This window comes from Callorhinus ursinus, unplaced genomic scaffold (genome assembly GCF_003265705.2).
Source record: "Callorhinus ursinus isolate GAN/ISIS: 27379988/994484 unplaced genomic scaffold, GSC_fseal_2.0 scaffold5, whole genome shotgun sequence".
In the NCBI taxonomy this organism is placed as follows: Eukaryota; Metazoa; Chordata; class Mammalia; order Carnivora; family Otariidae; genus Callorhinus; species Callorhinus ursinus.
Window position 1 is genome coordinate 2540354 of NW_027397067.1, and position 16128 is coordinate 2556481.

Below are 16128 nucleotides of genomic sequence, written 5' to 3' on the forward strand. Positions count from 1 at the left end.
GCCATCAAAAGGAATGAGATCTTGCCATTTGCAACGACGTGGATGGACCTGGAGGGTGTTATGCTGAGTGAAATAAGTCAATCAGAGAAAGACATGTATCACATGACCTCACTGATATGAGGAATTCTTAATCTCAGGAAACAAACTGAGTGTTACTGGAGTGGTTGGGGGTGGGAGGGATGGGGTGGCTGGGTGATAGACATTGGGGAGGGTAGGCTATGGTGAGCGCTGTGAATTGTGCAAGACTGTTGAATCACAGATCTGTACTTCTGAAACAAATAACGCAACATATTTTAAGAAAAAAGAAAAAGAAGAAGATAACAGGAGAGGAAGAAAAGGGAAGTATGTCAGAGGGGGAGACGAACCATGAGAGATGATGGACTCTGAAAAACTAACTGAGGGTTCTAGAGGGGAGGGGGGGAGGGGGATGGGTTATCCTGGTGATTGGTATTGAGGAGGGCACGTTCTGCATGGAGCACTGGGTGTTATGAACAAACAATGAATCATGGAACACTGCACCAAAAACTAATGATGTAATATATGGTGATTAACATAACAATAAAAAAATTAAAAAAAATTAAAAAGAAAAAAAGAAGAAAAAGGGGGGACCAGAGTAAAAATGGTGGCCTCACAATCTCTCAGAGGAGCTGAGAACTTGGGTCCCCGCTCCTTAGTGATCCCCCATAGTCAATCACTGCCATCTCCCCAGTCTCTGGCCGCACTCCATGCTCACCTGGTTATGACCAAGCGTTTCTATCTCTGTCACCCAACTTGGTGTGAAGTCTCCAAACCCAAAAGATCCCTGTGGTGCGCTCCCGTGCCGCTCCTCCTGGGGGAGGAAGGGGATTCTCCCCAGATCTACCACTTGTTGGGTCTCAAAATAGTATGGTAATGGCCAACAGAGGCCCCCTCCCCTGACGTCTATCCTCCCAAATATTGCCTCGGATTCCCTTCTCCGCATGGCCTACCTTCCAGAAAGTGGTCGTTTTTCTGTTCAGAGTTGTTGCTATTCTTTTATTCAATCTCCTGTTGAGTTCATAGGTGTTCAGAATGGTTTGATCCCTATCCAGCTGAGTTCCTGGGACCAGATGAAATTTAGGTCTCGTACTCCTCCACCATCTTGCTCTGCCCCCCTATAGTTTTAAGTCTTATTTGCAAGACTTTAATCTAATTGAGTTGATTTCTGTGAATAGTACAGGACGGGGATTTAGCTGCTGTTTCTTCTTCTTCTTCGTGTTCTTGTTCTTGTTCTTCTTCTTTTTGCATGTGGCTCTCCTGTTTTCCCAACATGATTTATGAAAAGATGATCCTTTCCTCATTGTAATATTCTTGGATTTCTTGTTGTAATTTAATTGACAACATATGTGTGTGTTTTTCTGGGATCTCTATTCTGTTTCATAAATCTATGTGTCTCCTTTTATGCCATTACCATACTATTTTGATTATTATAGCTTTGTAATGTAGTTTCAAATCAAGAATCATGGTGTCTCCAATTTGTTCTTTCCCAAGCATGCTTTGGATCTCCAGGGTCTTTTGTAGTTCTATAATAATTTTAAGTTTTTTTTTCTATATCTGTGAGAAATTCCATTGAAATTTTGATAGAGATTCCATTGAATCTGTAGATTCCTTTGGGCAGTATGGACATTTTAACGATATTAATTCTTCCAGTCCTCAGGCATGGAATATCTTTCCATTTATTTGTGTCATCTTCAATTTCTTTCATCAATGTCTTACAGTTTGCAGTGCATAGGTCTTTCACTTCTTTGCTTAAATTTATTCTAAAGTATTTTATTCACTTTTGATGCAATTGTAAATGGCATTGTTTTCTTGATTTCTTTTTCTTTATTGGGCATTGTTAATGTATTTCAATACAACTGATTTTTGTATTTTAATTTTGTATTATGCAATTTACTGAATTTACTGATTTGTTCCACCAGTTTTTGGTGGTCTTTATGATTTTCTTTATATATCATGTTATCTGCAAATAAAGACAATTTTACTTCTTCTTTTCCAAGTTTGGATGACTTATTAATCTTTCTTGTCTAATTCTTCTGGCTAGGACTTCCAGCATTATGTTGAATAAAAATGCAGAAAATGGGCATCCTTGTCTTCTTCCCAATCTTTTAAGATTTAAGGAAAAAAATTTCAAGTTTTCATTGAATATGATGCTAGCTATGGGTTTTTCATATATGGACTTATTATGCTGAAGCAAATTCCCTTTGGTTGAGAGTTTTTGTCATGAAAAGATGTTGATTTTTTTCAAATGCTTTTTCCTGTATCTATTGAGAAGATTATTTGACCTGTATTTTGTATGTTGTTAATGTGGTATATCACATTGATTTACAGATGGTGAACCATTTTTGGAATAAATCCCACTTGATAATAATGTATGATTCTCTTAATGTATTGTTGACCTTGCCTGTTTCTAGTATCAAAGTAATGTTAGCCTTATAAAAATGAGTCTCCTCTCCCTCTTATATTGGAAGCCTTTCCTTCTATTTTTTATAAAACTTTAAGAAAAACTGATATTAAGTCTTGTTAAATGTTTGGTAGAATTCACCAGTGAAGATGGCTAGTTTGGGAGTTTTGTTTGTTGGGGTTTTTGATTACTGATTCAGTCTCATTAGTAGTTAGTCTGTTCAGATTTTCTATTTCTTCATGATTCAGTCATTATAGGTTGTATATTTCTATGAATTTATCCATTTGTTCTATGTTGTGCTATTTTTTGCCATGTGATTATTTTTAGGGATCTCATAATTCTTCGTATTTTTGTGGTGTTTTGTGTAATGCCTCCTCTTTCATTTCTGATTTTGTTTTAGTACTCTCCCTTTTTTCTTCTTTGTTTTAAAAAAAACACTTCTCAGTTTCACTGATTTTTCTATTGACTTTTTAGTCTCTATTTTATTTATTTCTAATATGATCTTTGTCATTTTCTTACTTCTACTAATTTTGAGATTGGTTGATGTTTTCTTTTCTAGTTTCTTGAGGTGTATATTAGGTTATTTGAGAACGTTTTTTTTTTAAATTTAGGCATTTATTGCTACAAACTTTCCTCTTATAATTGTTTTTGATGCATTCTGTAAGTTTTGGCATGTGTGTTTCCATTTTCATTTGTCTCAACACATTTTTAAATTTCTCTTTTGACAACTTTTTTGACACATTCGTTGTTCAGGAGCATGCTGTTTAACCTCCACATATTTGTGAATTTTCTAGTTTTACTCTCATTATTGGTTTCTAGTTTCATTTCCCTGTGGCCATAATGATGCTTAATATGATTTCAGTCTTCTTAAATTTATTAAGACTTGTTTTGTGGCCAAGCATATGATCCATGGAGAGATCCATGGAGACAATCCATGGAGAGAATGGAGAATGTTTCATGAACTGTTGAAAAGAACATTTATTCTGCCGCTGTTGGATGGAATGTTCTATAAATTTCTATTGAGTTTACTTGGTCATACATGTGGATTATATCCAATGTTTCCTTATTGATTTTCTGTCTTCATTGTTGAAAGTGTGATGTTGAAATATCCTAGTATTGTATTGCTGCCTATTTTTTATGTCTGTTAATATTTGCTTTATATATTTAGTTTTTTATGTCTGTTAATATTTGTTTTATATATTTAGTTGCCCCTATGCTGAGTGCATAAATATTTACAAATGTTATATCCTCTTGATGAATTGATCACTTTATTGTTATAAAATGACCTTCTTTGTCTCTTGCTATGGTCTTTGGCTTAAGATTTATTTTGACTGATATAGAGCTACTCCTGCTTTCTCTGGATTTCCATTTATATGGACTATTTTTTTCCATCCCATTATTTTCAGTCTATGTGTGTCCTTAAAGATGAAATAAGTCTCATGTAGGTAGAATATAGTGAAGTCTTGTTTTTTTAATACATTCAACTACTCTATGTTTTTTGATAGGAGAATTTATTCCATTTACATATAAAGTAATGTTTGATAGGTCTGAACTTACTAATGCCATTTTGTTAATTATTTTTTTGGTTATTTTTAATCCTTTGCTCTTTTCTTCCTCTCTTGTTTTCTTCTTTTGTGATTTAATGATTTTCTGTGGTAGTATGTTTGAAGTTCTTTCTTTCTTTTGAGTGTATCTATTATAGTTTTCTGCTTTGTGGTTCCTATGAGGATTATGTAAAACATCATATTTATAACAGTCCAAATTAAGCTGATAAAAGTTTAATTTCAAACACATTGAAAGCTCTACTCTTTTTTACCCTCTCCAACCACTTTTCAAAGTTTTCAATATCAAAATTTACATTTTTGTATGTTGTGTATCCTTTAGGAAATTATTGTAGTTCTAGTTATTTTTAATAACTTGTCTTTTAAGATTTATATTAAAATTGTTAGTGTTTTATCTACCTCCATTGGAACATTAGAGTACTCTGAATTTAATTAAGTATTTTATACTTGTATTTTCCTGTTACTAATTAGCATCTTTTGATTTAATTTTGAACAAGTCCCTCTAACTTTTCTTATAAGGCTGGTCTCATGGTTATGAATTCCTTCAGCTTTTGCTTATCTTGAAAATTTTATCTCTCCTTCGGTTCTGGAGGACAACTTTGTTGGATAGTGAATTCTTGGTTAGTAGATTCTTCCCTTTAACATTTTGAATTTTTCATGCTACTTCTTTCTGGCCAGCAAATTTTTGAGGAAAAATCTGCTGATAGTCTTAATAGGGTTTTCTTCTATGTAAAAAGTTATTTTTTCACTTACTTCTTTTAAGATTCCTTGTCTTTAACTTTTGACCATTTAATTATAACATGCTTTAGCATAGACCTCCTTAGATTTATCTTATTTGGAACACTTTGGACATCCTGGATCTACATGTGTGTTTCCTTCTTCCAGGCTTGGGAAGTTTTCAGCTATGATTTCTTAGAATAAGCTTTCTGTACTTTTCTCTCTCTCTTTTCCTGGGATCCCTATAATGTATAGATTGCTCCATTTGATAGTGTCCCATATTAAGCTATTTTCCCTTTTTCTTTTTTCTTTTTTCCTTTTTGCTCTTCTGATTGGAATAATTCTTCTGTCCTGTCTTCCAGTTCACTGATCCTTTTGTCATCTTCATCTAGTCTACTGTTGAACAATTCTGTTTAAGTTTTTAGCTTTTAGCTTAAGTTTTAGTTCAAATATTATATTCTTCAGCTCTATGATTTTTGTTTTGTATTTTAAAAATGTTTTCTATCTCTGTTGGAATTCTTACTTTCTTCTTGAATTATTCTGCTGACCTCAGTGAGCATTTTTATGACTATTATTTTGAATTCTCTATTAGGTAAATCACTTATATCTGTTTTATTAAAATCTGTTTCTGGATTTCTACCCAGTTCTTTAATTTGGAAGATGTTCATTTGTTTATTCATTTTCCTTGACTCTCTGTGTTGGTTCCTGTTCATTAGGTAAAATCTCCCAGTCTTGATAGAGTGGTCTGATGTAGGAGAAAAACCTCACCAACTATCCCAGCCCATAGTCCTCATTATCTCTCAAATTGTTTTGATTGTCTAAGCCATCTTCTTTGTTCTTAGTGGCTCCCAGTAATTAATTGTGTAAGAGCTATCTGTGTCCCAAAAGGTAGGATTATAGTTTGCACCTAGATGCTGGCCACTTGGAAGCCAGACCATCAGACAGTAGTATCTGGGAAAGTATGTAATTAGGCCCCTATCAGTGAAAAACAAGGTGAACTTTTTTATTTCCTCCAACTGTTCTGGCCCAGGTGTATGGCCATGGGTGAGGTGTGTCTCCTCAGTCCAATAAGTGCATTCTTCTTTGTTTGCCACAGTCTTGTGGGACTCCACAATGCAAGCTCTGTTGGCTATCAGGGCCAAGCAATCCAGGAGCTTCTTCCTTAGGTAACAGTTGCAAAGGTTGAGGCTCCAGATGTGTGCATAAATTCCTTCTAGGGAGATACTGGTGAGTTGGAGAGAACGAGAGGGAGGGAGCAGAGGAAGTATTTGCAGGCTTTCTAGATCTTTCCCTGTAGAGGATTGCTATCACCCCCTAGACATGTCCTATAGTCGAAGACTGACCTTCAGGCAGCATCTTTTGAAGCATACAAATTGACCCCTGCAAGAGAAAGACTGGGAGCTGGGCATTTCTGTCTGATCCTTCTATGCTGAGCTGTGGGGGAATGGACAATTAATAACTGCTTCTTTGTTTGCCTCAGTCTTGTGTGACTCATGAATGGAAGTTCTCTTGGCTCTCAAAGCCAAGTGACTTAGGGAACCCATTTCTTGTGCAGCAGACAGAAAGCTGGGGTGCAGACATGTGTACTAGCTCCTTACAGGAAATACTGGCAATGTGAAGTGACTTAGAGAGAGAGGACAGGAGAAATGTCCATTGGCTTCCCTGGTCTCTGGACAAGATCACAGTCAGCCTTTGTGTCAATGTTAGTATTTTCTTATTTACACAATGTGTAGAATTTCCTCAGCTAGTTTCTGGGTTTCTTTCAGAGGGAATTGCTCCATGTGCATCTGTTCATGTGTGCTCGTGTGGGGAGGAAGTTTCAAGAGTTTACCATGTAATTATCTTTAAAACCCACTCAAAGTTGGCAGTCTTACCCACTATGTTTACATGAGATTGTGTGTGTGTGTGTGTGTGTGTGTGTGTGTGTGTGTGTGTGTGTTGGTGTGAACCCCAGGTAACAAAGATTAGCAGCTATTGCTTTATTTAGCACTCATATTTTCTTTTCCTTCCTGCAATACTGATAACCTAAAAAAATAGAAGAAAGAAGAAAGAAAATTAAGTAGAGTCATGTGGAAAAGAATAAAGGCTTAAATTATATTCAACTGAAAACAAAAATATGAGACTAAAGGAAGTCATTTTAAGTTGCATGGAATTTGTGTTCCTGAAGAAAAGAAAATGGATCTGAAAAACATTTATATATACGATTCAAGCAAATTCTCTTGAAATAAACTTGCAATTTTAAATCAATAACCACATCCTGATAATACATCTGACATTCAGTATAATAAAAAAAAATGCTAGTCATCAGGGCAAAAAGAATAAAGTCACTCATTAACAAGACAAAATTGAACTTAGCTTTTCATTTCTTCATAACAACATTTCAATCTAAAAAGCAGAGGAAAGATCCCTCTGAAGTGCTTGTGGAAATAAGTATGATTCCATAATTTCACATCCTTTTCTGGGTGTTCTTCTTGGTGCTGACAGAAGGTGTTATCTGCTCTGCATAGATTCCCAGCGGAGGGAGATCTGGCTTAGATTGTGACTTCAGTAGTGACATGTTAATGTTTCACACAGGCCTATTTGCTTTTAAATTTTCTCTTTTGTTATTGCATGTTTTAAGAATAATTTTTCTGCTGCTTCTTCTCTACAACCATCCTCTTTCCCATTTTTAGCTGCTACCCATACCATCTTAGCTCCCAGATTTATCTCCCTACTTTCTGCACAATTGTTCTCTTCCTCCTACTCCTTGCTCACTATCTCTTTCCTTTTCTTGGAGTGTCTCCTTGTCATTCTCCCATTCCAAGGTTTCTATCTACCATTCCCATTGGCTGACATACCTCTTTCTTTATTCTTCTGGCTCTCAAGTACCTTCCTTTCCTCAGATCCTTTGTTGGGATCTGGGGTGTGGGTGACTAAGGAGATTGTCTGCCATTGCACCAAGGGATCTGAAGCCATGCATTGAAAAAAAGTGTCAAGGTCTGAAAGCTCAGGCTAAAAATATACTCTAATCATTGTAGAGGTTTCAATAGAATGTAAAGGGAAGAGGCTCAGGAAAGTATGAAGTCAAAGGGCAGTGTAAGGGAAAGAAACAATATATAATGGCATTGATTTAAAGAGATATTATGAGAATAAATGTTTACATTGTTGAAATGGTAGTCTTTGATGATTTTGAAATTATTTTTGGCTGAATGGCCTGTATTTTAATTTAATATTGACCCTAGAAATGGACATAACCTCTTTAGTAATATACTTACAAAAAATCACTATTTTAGGAGTTATCATCTAGAATTTTGGGATATAAAATATGTTTTCAGATACCTCTTGTGATAAAATAATTACCCTCTATCTGGTTCTAAAATGCTCTTTAAACCTGACTGTCCAAGGTTTGGACTTATGGTGGAGTAGCACACACAAAAAATACTGGGATATATTTTGCTATCTGACAGTGTTGAACCCTACAATGAAACAGAAATTTTGGTTTTGGGAAATAAGCATTGTGACAGTTGGAGAACCAGAGTTACACAGCCTTATCATAATTTCACCAAACTGAAGAGGTTTACAAAAAATTCTACCAAAATTGCTAATAGAGAATTTGTTTTATATTCTTTGTGGATAACCAGTCTTCTAATAAATTGGGTGACATTTTTTGATGCTTAAAGTAAGTTAATGCCAATAACACAATTCATTAAAAAATGTTGCTTGGTAGAATCATCTAAAAATTTAAATATGGTAAAATTAACTTGGGTGAACAGAAAAAAGTAAGTGATTCCATATGCCAGGACAAAGCAGGGCCCAGTAGCTCAGAACAACAAGGCCAGAATTAAGGGCCAGACCTGAGGGAGGTGTAATCCACCTTGAACAGGATATTACCAAGCAGATTGCAGAATCTGTTTGTTGACCTTCCACAAACCAGAGGTCTGTTTTGGGCCTATGCTCCTAGTATCCTGACAATTCAGTGTGGTACACCTTAAGTAGAACCACCTGTCTCATTTGGATCTATCACAATTCTCCGGAATCTAAAAGACTCCAACATGGGGGATAATCACCTAATTTAGGAGACTTGACCACCCATGTTTGTTCATGTGTGGCAAAAATGTTCACTTGCCAAAGTGGTCTTAGAGGTAGAAAATAAATATGCTGTTTGATTGTTGAAGACATGTGCATTATTACTCAGGTATAGTCTATCTAAGAATTGAATAGAGTCAGCACACAGTGGCAACTCCGGGGTCAAGGATGCAAAATTCTCACATCCCATTAGAGTGAATAAGCAAGGAGGGATAAGTGAGCCTTATGTCACATTGTTTTGTCAATGACAGCCTCTCCTAGGTGACACAGACCACTCATGGTCATCTTTGATAATGGAGAATTATGACATGGCAGGTCAAAATAAAAGTGAGCAGGAAGCAGGAGAAAATAATTATTGAATTAGTCACCTCAATTTAAAAATAAAGAGTAGAAAAGTATAGGGAAAACAAGAAAGAAACACATGTGTTTTGAGTAAGTAGATCAGAGAGGAAAATATTTCTTAAATTTTTGAGAAGGATGTTTCTTTTTCATGATGTTTGAGAAACATAACTTCAAATTAATAGCAATAAGTATAATTTTAAAATAAAAACAATCAACTTGGACATATGTTTTGCAAAAATTAGTAAAGAGAAACCTCACTAAAATGGAGTGGGGAGGAAAGAAAGGGAGACCAGAAGGGGGAAACATAACACCTATGTCAATTACAGAAAGAATTGTCAGTTACAGACCCCCACAGAAGAATCCTCAACGGGACAGAATCAGCAAGGATCATCATGAGAGGTCCCAACAAGAAAGGATGTACATTGCATCTCCCCCTGTAACTCAGCCAATGAGAAATCATCATCACCCTGGGACTGGTGTGTCTGGGGCAGGTGGGAAACCTAGGTCAGCAGGAGCCCACCTAGAGCCTGGAACTGCTGGGCTCATCTGGCATTGGTGTAGGCCAGGTATCTGGAGCTGGGGGAGTCTGCCTGGAACCTGATACTGTTGGGGTTAGCATGGTACCAGGGCAGGCTTGGAGCCAAGTTTTCTGGAGCCAGTCTGGAGGTCTGTGAAAGCTGGCCTGGTGTTGACTGGGCCTGGTACTGGTGCTGTGGTGAATTCAGGTATTTACTTCTCTTTCCTTCCCCCATGGGAAAGATGTCTTCTACACAGGCCTGCCCAGACTTGGGGAGGGGTGATGGGCAAGGTGAAATTGTCTTCCCTACCCTCTTCAATATATCTTTTCTTATTTGTGTGCTCCATCCAGATGTTGCAATCCCTCATTTGGAATATGTAGCTCTTATGAAGGTATTTTGGTACTGGATAATTAATTGTTCACACTAGTGTTTTTGGAAGGGGACAAGTACTTGAAATTCATATGCTGTCATCTTGCTGTTATCCCTCCTTTCATTTAAAAATAAAGAGGGGAGGGCGCCTGGGTGGCTCAGTCGGTTAAGCGACTGCCTTCGGCTCAGGTCATGATCCTGGAGTCCCGGGATCGAGTTCCGCATCAGGCTCCCTGCTCAGCGGGTTGTCTGCTTCTCCTCTGACCCTCCCCCCTCTCATGTGCTCTCTCTCTCTCTCAAATAAATAAATAAAATCTTTAAAAAAAATAATAAAATAAAAATAAAAATAAAGAGGGGGACACCTGGGTGGCTCAGTCTGTTAAGCTTCCAACTCTTGATTTCAGCTCAGGTCATGATCTCAGGGTCATGAGAACAAGCCCCACATCAGGCTCAGTCAGGAGCCTGCTTAAGATTCTCTCTCCCTCTCCCTATCCCCCTCCCCCACTTGTACACATTTTCTCTCTCTCTCTTTCTAAAAAAAAAAACAACTTTATCTTACATGAAAATCTCCAGCTACTGAAGGAAAGAACCCTTTTACAAATATGTTAGAAAGCAATAGGAACCCTTGGCAATTATTCTAAAAATGAAAGGAAGAAATTAATCTGTTTTCCATAAAGGCTAAAATATTGGGAATAAAAGCTGTTTTTTGATAATACTTTTTGGAGAAGCATAATAAATTCCAGTGAACGAGCATATGAAGACAACATAAGAAAAAGAAACATGAATATTAGAAATATTAATAGCACTATAAGATGAGAAACATAAGATGGGACATGTTCATCATGGTTTTATCAAATAAAACTATGGTGTTATTTCCAATAGATATAACCTGGTTTAGGAACATATAAAATGTGACATTTTGAATTCCTTTTCAAAGATGCCTGTAATAATGAGCAGAGAGAAATAATAAGTTCCTGAAATAATAACATACTGCTAAGGAAAAACTAAAAGGATTTAATATTGAAAACTAGGCTGAGAAGAAGTCACTGAAGTGTATAATTCTTGGCTACAACAATGTACTTTTAGTAGAGGCCTTGGTTTATTTAAATTCAAGTATAAGATGAAGCAATAGAATTATAAATGAACACTGTAACAGGAGCAGCCTGAGAGCCAAGCAACATAAATATTGATAGCACCTCTGGGTACCCAAGGAAATGTTTCTGGTCATCAACTGTAAGGTTAAATGTTAGCTACAATATGGTATTAAATTGAGAAAGGAAAAGTTAATGTTCTGTATCAGCAGAATAAAATTTTATAAAATAATTAAGAATTTTAGCAAGAAAAAATAAATGAAGGAGTTTTCCATTCCACATGTAAAGTACTTGGAAGTCACCACTTTATCCTAACAACAAGTGAAAGTTGAATAGAATGGAAAAACAACAACAACAACAACTCTTCTTGGGTTTGTAAGAGAAGGGAGGGCACAAGCCAAACAGCTGCCCCCAAGATTGGAGAGACCAACAGGGGAATACAGGAGTTAAAGCCTACTAGAGCAGACTCATAAGGAGAAGCCACTGTGGGAACCAGGGCCAATGTAAGAAAACCCAAATTGTAATTAACCAATTGCTGGAGACTTGGTGGGGGGCAAGTCTGAGAGTTAAAAATACTTCAGGGGTACCAAATCAGTATAATTTTGTGAGATTTACTCCAAGAGCTCAATCAGGTCCTCATGTAAATATTAGAGTAAAATATCCTCATGCTTCCAACAGGGAGAAAAGAAAAGGAACCATCTTGAAATACATCAGATCACTATGTTCTTTTCTTCTTCTTTTTCTTATTTAGATTTATTTATTTATTTGAGAGAGAGACAAAGAGAGGGCATGAGAGAGTGTGCGAGTGGGGGGAGGGGTAGAGGAAAAGAATTTTCAAAGAGACTCCCTGCTGAGCATGGAGCTGGATGCAGGGCTTGATCTCACGACCTTTGAGATTCATGACCTGAGCTGAAACCAAGAATCAGATGTTTAACTGACTGAGCCACCAGTCACCCCCACTCTGATCTTTTTTATTTTTTAATTTTTAAATTTTTTTTCAATTAACATATAATGTATTATTTGTTTCAGGGGTACAGGTCTGTGATTCATCAGTCTTACACAATTCACAGTGCTCACCATAGCACATACTCTCCTGAATGTCCATCACCCAGCCCACTCTGTTCTTCTTAACAGTAACTGCCCACAATACTATCTAGTTAACCAGAACCTAACCTGTTATGGTGTTTTCAGAACCTAACTGACCTGGGAAGGGAAATAATCACCCCAGCCTACTCTAGCCATCTTCTACCCAACTGGGAGAGGAAAAAACCAAGAAATGCTTGTGAAGTTTACAATCCAGAGGCAAAGACTAAAAGATAATCACAGGGCTATAGAACATTTCCTCTCTCCCAACACTCACCACCACATTACTAAAAGCCTATTTATATCAGTTCCTTTTACCCAATACACCCTATCTGGCTATCAAGAAAAAAATTCCAGGGTGTACCAAAAGGCACAAAACACACTTTGAAGAGACAGAACAAACATCAGCAGCAGAAATAGCAGAAATGGTGAAATTAGAAGGCAGGGAATTAAAGCAAATGTGATTATGATGTGAAGGGCTCTAATGAATAAAGTAGACAGCATGCAACAATATATGCACAACGTAAGCAGAGATATGAAAATCCTAAGAAACAACCACAAAGAAATGTGAGAAATCAAAACCATGTTACAGAAATGGAATGCCTTTGATGATCTTATTAGTAGACTGGACATAGCTGAGGAGAGAACGTTTGAGCTTGAGGGTATCTCAATAGAAACTTCCAAACTGAAAATCAAAAAGAATAAAGACTGAATAAAACTGAACAGAATATCCAAGGACTGAGGGACAGCTACAAAAGGTGGAACCACATGTATTCTGGGAATGTCAAAAGGAAGAGAGAAAAAGAAATAGAAGAAAGAAGCAATAATGACTGAGAATTTCCCCCAAATTATTGTCAGACACCAAACTACAGATAAGGAAGCTCAGAGAACACCAAGCGGAATAAATGTGAAAGAAAGAAGAAAAGAAAGAAAGAAAGAAAAAGAAAGAAAGAAAGAAAGAAAGAAAGAAAGAAAGAAAGAAAGAAAGAAAGAAAAGAAAGAAAGTTACACCAAATCATATCATTTTTAAAATTATAGAAAACTGGATTGCCTGGGTGGCTCAGTTGGTTAAGCGTCTGACTCTTGATTTCAGCTCAAGTCATGATCTCTGGGTTGTGAGATCGAGTCCTGTATGGGGCTCTGTACTGAGCATGGAGGCTGCTTTGGATTCTCTCTCTCCCTCTCCCTCTACCCCTCCCCACTCAGAAACAAAGAAAAAGAAAACTATAGAAATTCAAAGATAAAGAAAAGAATCCTAAAGACGTTACAGGGGGCAAAAAAAAATCTTACCTATTGAGGAATACAGTTAAGAATTACATCCAGTTTCTTCTCAGAAACCATGCAAGCAAGAGAAGAGTGGAGTGAAATATTTAAAGTGTTGAGAGGAAAAGACAAGTCACCTAGAATTGTGTACTCTGAGAAATTATCCTTCAATAATGAAGGAGAGGAGTGGAGCAAGATGGCGGAGGAATAGGAGAACTGGATTTTGTCTGGTCTCAGGAATTCAGCTGAATAGGGATCAAACCATTCTGAACACCTACGAACTCAACAGGAGACCAAAGAAGAGAGTAGCAACAACTCTCTGAACAGAGAAGCGACCACTTACTGGAAGGTAGGACGTGCGGAGAAGTGAATCCGAGGCGATATTCGGGAGGATAGACGGCGGGGGAGGGGGCCTCCGTCAGCCACTTCTGGCAAGTGATAGAGCCACGGAGCACAAAATCAGAACATTTAGAAGTTGGCTCCACTGAGGGACGTCACTCCAGTGGCTAAACTGGGGGTGGAACCCTCGTGGGACAGTGTGATCTCAGGACCCTCGGGGTCAAGAAAGACCAGGGGTGCCTGAGTGCAGCAGAGCTCCCAGGTATAGGAGCGGGGAAGCAGGCTGCAGAGATGGAGCTGAGGCATGGGCTCTCAGCTCAGGGTTGCCGGAAACTGTGATCCACGGACCAGTCGGGCCACTGCTCCTCCAGCAGGGACCCAACAAGCGGCAGAGCTGGGGAGACTCCCCTTCCTCCCCCGGGAGGAGCGGCACAGGTGCGCACCACAGGGATCTGCTGGTTTTGGACACTCCACACAGGGTCGGGAACCAGAGATAGAAACACTCGGTCACAGGCCGGGTGACCACGGAGTGCGGCCAGACAGCGGGGAGATGGGAGTGACTGCTTTTCTCTGGGGGAGCACTGAGAAGCGGGGCCCTGAGTTCTCGGCTCCTCCAGGAGGAGATTGGGAGGCCACCATTTTCACTCTGGTCCTCCAAAGCTGTACCGAGAGCTTGCAGGGAACAAAAGCTCCTGAGAGCAAACCCGAGCAGATTGCTTAGCCCGGACTGATAAGGGCGGGGCAATTCCGCCTCCAGCAAAGACATTTGGGAACCACGGCAATGGACCCCTCCCCTGACAGCATCGATATGCTGTCTGCAAGTGACTCATTTTAGACCCAAACACACCCTCAGATTGAAAGCGAGGGGGTGGAAAATGATTTACCATGCTAATACACACCAAAAGAAACCTGGGGTGGCAATCCTTATATCAGATAAACTGGATTTTAAACCAAAGACTGTAATAAGAGATGAGGAAGGACACTATATCTTCCTTAAAGGGTCTATCTAACAAGAAGATCTAACAATTGTAAATATCTATGCCCCTAACATGGGAGCAGCCAATTATATAAGGCAATTAATAACAAAAGCAAAGAAACACATTGACAACAATACAATAATAGTGGGGGAATTTAACACCCCCCTCACTGAAATGGACATATCATCTAAGCAAAAGATCAACAAGGAAATAAAGGCTTTAAATGACAAACTGGACCAAAAGGACTTCACAGACATATTTAGAACATTCCATCCCAAAGCAATGGAATACACATTCTTCTCTAATGCCCATGGAACTTTCTCCAGAATAGATCACATCCTAGGTCACAAAGGAGAACACAGGTAGCAACCTCCTCGACCTCAGCTGCCGAAACTTCTTCCTAGAAACTTCCCCAAAGGCAAGGGAAGCAAGGGCAAAAATGAACTACTGGGACTTCATCAAGATAAAAAGTTTTTGCATAGCAAAAGAAACAGTCCACAAAACCAAAGACAACCAACAGAATGGGAGAAGATATTTGCAAATGACATATCAGATAAAGGGCTAGTATCCAAAATCTATAAAGAACTTATAAAACTCAATACCCAAAGAACAAATAAATCAAGAAATGGGCAGAAGACATGAACAGACATTTTTCCAAAGACCTCCAAATGGCCAACAGACATATGAAAAAGTGCTCAACATTGCTCAGCATCAGGGAAATCCAAATCGAAACTTCAATGAGATACCACCTCACAACAGTCAGAATGGCTAAAATTAACAAGTCAGGAAACAACAGATGTTGGCATGATGCAGAGAAAGGGGAACACTCCTACACTGTTGGCGGGAATGCAAGCTGGTGCAACCACTGTGGAAAGCAGTATGGAGGTTCCTCAAAAAGTTGAAAATAGAGCTACCATACAATCCAGCAATTGCACTACTGGGTATTTACCCCAAAGATACAAATGTAGGGATCCGAAGGGGTACATGCACTCAATGTTTATAGCAGCAATGTCCACAATAGCCAAACTGTGGAAAGATCCAAGATGTCCATTGACAGATGAATGGATAAAGAAGAAGTGGTATATATATACAACGGAATAATATGCAGCCATCAAAAGGAATGAAATCTTCTCTTTTGCAGCGACATGGATAGAAATGGAGGGTGTTATGCTGAGAGAAATAAGTAAATCAGAGAAAGACATGTGTCATATGACCTCACTGATATGAGTAATTCTTAATCTCAGGAAACAAACTAAGTGTTGCTGGAGGGGGGTGGGGTGGAAGGGATGGGGTGGCTGGGTGATAGACTTTGGGAGGTTATGTGCTATGCTGAGCCCTGTGAATTGTGCAAGACTGTTGCATCACAGATCTGTACCTCTGAAA